We start from the raw sequence: 5,134 nt of genomic DNA, 5'->3' as shown, positions 1-5,134 counted from the left end.
ACTGGTGGCACCTGTTCCTCCCCACTGAGTGAGTGCCTGGCCACCACCAGTGTGCCCAGGACAGGCAGCTGCCTGCTGCTGTCAGAGGTGTTTGTCACCCCCACCTTCTAGCCACAGCCAGCTGTCACAGGCATTGGCGTTTTCTCCAGTGACTAATTTGCCTGTGTTTATGCCAACACCAAACACTAATTGTCTGTTTAACGACCCAGGTGAGGAGGGAGTCTGGCTGCTTCCTCGTAGGGTAGGGATCAGACCAGCACCTTCCTGACTGCAGCACCCCACTGCGCTAAACCTTCTCAGTTATAAATCCCCTGTCATTAAGGATAGCAGGACACCAGTAAGAGTGAATCCAGAGTGGGGATCATTGTTACTTCTGAGCCCAAAGCTGTACAGTGAGCGTGCAGGGCAGCAGGTGTAAAAAGAAATCAGAACAGCCTGTTGCTTTTATTACAAAAGGAAATGCTCATTTTGTAGAAGGGAAAAGCATGTCAGATTACTATTATAAGTAATTGCTTAATGCTCCCTACCTTTATGTCATTGCTGAAGTAGACGGTGGTTATCTCCAAGCCCTTGTTTGAGGTCTGCTTTCAATGTACATGTATCAGCGACGGGGCCAAGCCCATGGCCCTCCCGGCTGGCTGAGCCCTGGAGGAGACAGGATGGTGAGCTACGTGGGCACACGAGCCTCCAAGTTCTTCCCCCTCAAAATCTCCCCACCTCCCACCTCTTTTATCAGCTGCTGACAAGATTTGCCATGTGTGTGGGTGGCTCCCAAGCTTACAAGATGATTCCCCGCTCCCCCCCACCTCCATCCATGGGAGCATTCAGGATTTCGAGGAGGGGGAGCACAGCATTCCTCCATCTGCAGGCCTGTTCTGCAAGGGATGCACGATGCTTTCCGAGAGCTGCATGTGGTAACTCTCTCCCCAGATTTCACATGACAGCATCTTCCCCAGAAACTCACAGCAGGGAGCGGAAGATTGCTGTGCTGTGTGTGTGGGTGTCGGGAGGGAGCAGAGTAGGATGGGGAGACGGAGGGAAGAGGAGGTGTAACCACAGAGTAAACCAGAACAATCCTCTTGGAAGAGCCTTGAATTTCTGATCCCAGGGCTCCCATCTCCTGCCTTTTCCTCTTCATTTAAAAGAATGTCAATCCTTGTTAAGTCCAGCAGAGAAACAGGGAGTCAAGAAGAATCATCTCTTCCTTCCCTGAATACCTCTCACGGGACCACGAGAGGCAAACAGAACACGAACTAATGAGATCAACCCTGAAAGTGTGTGCGGATTTACACACTGGGGACAGCCCTCCCCAGCCACCGGTGTCTTCCCTGGAGAGACATAAACGGCCGCTAATGACATCTCCACCTCAGAAACGATCAGAGTGCATGTCATTACAAACCAGTGTTTCCCCAGGGCCCTGACAGAAAATGACCCCAACGAGCTTCAGCTCTTGAGTACGCAGCTGCTACCTCCTGAATGCAAAGCACCCCTCACCACAGAGCTCAAAGCTCTCGTGGTTATTTTTCTCTGACAGACCAAGACTGACATCCCTGCTCTGCAAACAGGGGAGCTGGGGCCATGAGAAGAAGAATCAAGGGAAGTCCACGTGCTCCTGGCACAACTCTTCAGGGCAGAGAGCTGGGACGAGACCCCTCGCTGCACCTCTGAGAGGTCTAAAGCTCCTTTTGTGCTCCTTGGGTCTGTCTGTCCCTCGCCTTTCTCTAGATGCTGTGACTACAGCAGCCTTTTGGTTTGTCTGCAAGGTGTCACAGCACATACCTGGCTGTCCCCTGTGGTGGGTCCTCAGGAGACAGACCCTTAAAACTGTCATTTGCATTTGGCATCTAGATCCCTTTAACAGCCCCGGCTGTCCCACCCAAGCACGGCCAAAGGTCTCAACCTGCCCAATGAGATCGGAGCTGAGTCACCCCAGTGTCCCTGTCCAGCAACAAGGAAGAATTCCTGGTGCAAAGCTGTTCCCCTCCTTCCTCCATGTCATCATGTCTGTGTCTGTTTCAGAAAGCAGCAACACAAGCTGGATTTTCTCTAAATTCCATCTGCTCTGAAACACAGCCTGTGACCCATGAATTAACCGCCCATAGCTGCCTGGGTAGAAGACTGAGAAACCCCGAGGAGAGCCGTGTACTTCTAGAGAAAACAGCCTGTTCCAGGGAGGGGTTCACACCTCAGCGCCAGAATGACCGGGAGGTTTCAGGCAACTTTAATATTTGTGCATCCTGAAATAGCTGTTTCAACATCCCTGCGGGCCAGGGACAAGAGCAACAGGCAGTTCTGTACCAAACCTGTGATATCTGGGTAGCCAGGAAAGGGGGGGGGGGGCAGGCAAAGGGGACGTGGCAGGAGCTGGAGTTTCTATTTTATCGGCTGCAAAGCAAAGCTGGCACACCTGCCTGCCAGCGCCGCACCGCAGCAATATTCCCGGCCACGGCACACCCCAGTCCCTCCATGCAAATACTCCCAGTCTGAGAGCTGACTTTCGCAATCCCTTCCCGGCAGCCAGCCTCCGCTTTCACTCTCTGAATTACGAAGGGGAGTTTTCATTACATCACCAGAAGCTCTTCCTCCTTGAAGCCAGTGACAGAGCTGTCACACCACTTTGTGGGGGTTTTTGGGGTGTGGGTGGCCAGCGTATTTCTCAGGAAAGTGACCCGGTGCCTCCCGAAAGCAGGTTCAGCCCAGCCCACCCTCCGTGGCTGGGAACTGCACCAGGCAGTACGGGTTGGCTCCAGCTGCTGCCAGGACAAAGCATGCCCTGCACTGCTGCTGGAAGCCTTCCTGGGAGATACGGCATTTTCAGGGAGCTTTAAAAGTTGCCTGTGCCAAATCCTGCTCTGATTTAAGCAGCAGTGTCGGAAGTCAGCAGACTTCCAGCTTTTTGCTAGCGTAAGCAAGAGCAAATTTGCCTATCAGAGCTGGGATTTGCGGAGCAGTTCAGTGAAGCGTTTGAATTCTCCCTCTTTCCTTTTTTTTTTTTTTGTTTGTTTTCTTTTGTTTATCGTTTCAAATATCCCTCAGTTAAACGGTCAGACGGTGACGGTTTCCCTGCAGCCCAGGGGAGGGGCTGATCTGATCTCACTCCCAATCCGGTGACTTTCCAACCAGCCTCTTTCCTCCCCTCCCTGGCAGCCCACTTCCGTACCCTCTCCTTCCCAGCCCCAGATCCTGGCTCTGGTTTGGGATTTTTTTTTTTTTCCATTTGAATCAAAACAAAATACCTGGTTCAAACTGCTCCCTAGTCAGGAACGTGCTGAGCAGGAGCCTCTGCTCCTGGCAAGGGCTACGGAAACTCGCCATGGAAAAAAACACCTCGACCACGGAGAACTTATTTTCAAGTAGATGGTATGTCTGGACCACGGCAGGGTCAGGACAGTGAGAAGTCTGCATCTCTGAGCTCCATAAAAGCACTGAATTCCCTCAAACGTATGGGTCCAACTTGCAATCACATCAAATTCTTCAGGATAGCGGCCTTAGGGCTGATCTCCATGGGGAGATGTGCAAGCAGAAGGCAGAGGCACAATTACCACGTTATATTATCGTGAAAGGGTCACACAGATGATATTTTCTCTTTGAATTGGTTGTGCATAATCACTCAAAAGGGATAGCACTGCTGACATCTTGAAAAAAAGAGAGATTTCCTGAGAAGCCTGGACTGAAAACAGATCTAGAATCATAAAGCAATCTAGAATGAATTCTAGAATGGTGTTCAGAATGCTATCTAGATCCACATTATCCAGATTTCACTCTAGAACATGATCTAGACCCATAAAGCGATCTAGAACGTGATCTAGACCCACCTCCCTGCGGAAAACCCCAACTCCAGAATTCATACCTGCTCTAACTGCGCCAGCCCCACCCCAGCTCTACAAAGAACTGACTGTAAAGGGCTAATGGCCCGTCAAGGGCCCTGAGAAGGGAAGGCCTTGGGATGTCTCAAACATCTTGGTTGTCAAAAGGCAACAGGCAATAATCCTCTCTCTTGCTGATAAGGAGAAGCACACACCAAAGGCTTTACTCCCCTCACTAACCAAGGACAAACTTTTGCTTAACAAGGTCATGGTCCCCCAGCTTGAAGGCGCCAACAAGTTGTTCAAGAAATGTGTAGATGTGGTGCTTCAGGGCATGGTTTAGTGGGTTGGGTGGTGTTGGGTTGACAGATGGACTTGATGATCCTTGAGGTCTTTTCCAACCTTAATGATTCTATGATTCTATCTAAAGACTGGCAAGAGCTCTGCACAGCTCAGGAGCAGGGAAGATGGCTCTGAAGCCACCACAAACCCCTCGGATTTACCCTGGCCTCCCCCAGCCCTGTTTGCATCATGATTCCTCCTATAAGGGAATGAAGAGTCATTTCTGCCCCATCAGCACGTTGCATGCTGATGCCTTTCCCAGGGACTCCAGATGGTTTTGCTCTTTGTCTCTCTGTTTGTGTCGGCACTACTGGTAATTCAGGCCTGTCTCACATTAGCTTTTGAGATGAAACCTTCCCACAATTAGTTACAGTCTGTGCTCTTGCGCTGCAAAGGACGTAGGGCTGAGCTGTCAGAGCGCTGTCTGGGAGATCCGTCCCACACACAAGTCCTGTTCAGGTTTCTCTATTTCAGTCAGGAGTGTGATTTTTCTAGTGAAATCATCAAACTAAGACAGTCTCTGCTACAGATGGGTAGTGACAGCCATTTAAAGATGCCTCATACCTGGCCTGTCTCAGAGCTAATTTCCATACAATCTTCTTTTACACCGGCACCTCATCTCTCCTTTCTTTCTCCAGCCTTCCTTTCCCACTAGTGAAATTGGGAGAAGATCCTCTCACATGTCGATGCACTCCAGGAGCTCCACAAGAGAAGTGTCAGAGAAATGCTAAACATTTTCTTGCTTGCCCACGACCTGCCAGCCTGACAGGGACCAGAGCTCAGCAACTCACGCTGCTCAGGGGCTACACGCTCCACAAACACCCTTGGAGCATCCCTGGCTCTCTTGGAGCAGAACTGTTTGGCTCCCTTACTAAATTAGCTTGCTAATAACAGGGTTCTTGATCCCAGGCAGGAATTTAACACACTGAGGCCAATCCTAAGTGTGGTCCAAAACTTCCAGCTGGGCCCAAGCCATGCGTATCGCA

Source organism: Pterocles gutturalis, unplaced genomic scaffold (assembly GCF_000699245.1).
Source record: "Pterocles gutturalis isolate BGI_N339 unplaced genomic scaffold, ASM69924v1 scaffold14006, whole genome shotgun sequence".
Lineage (NCBI taxonomy): Eukaryota > Metazoa > Chordata > Aves > Pterocliformes > Pteroclidae > Pterocles > Pterocles gutturalis.
Note: the sequence above shows the minus strand (reverse complement) of the source record.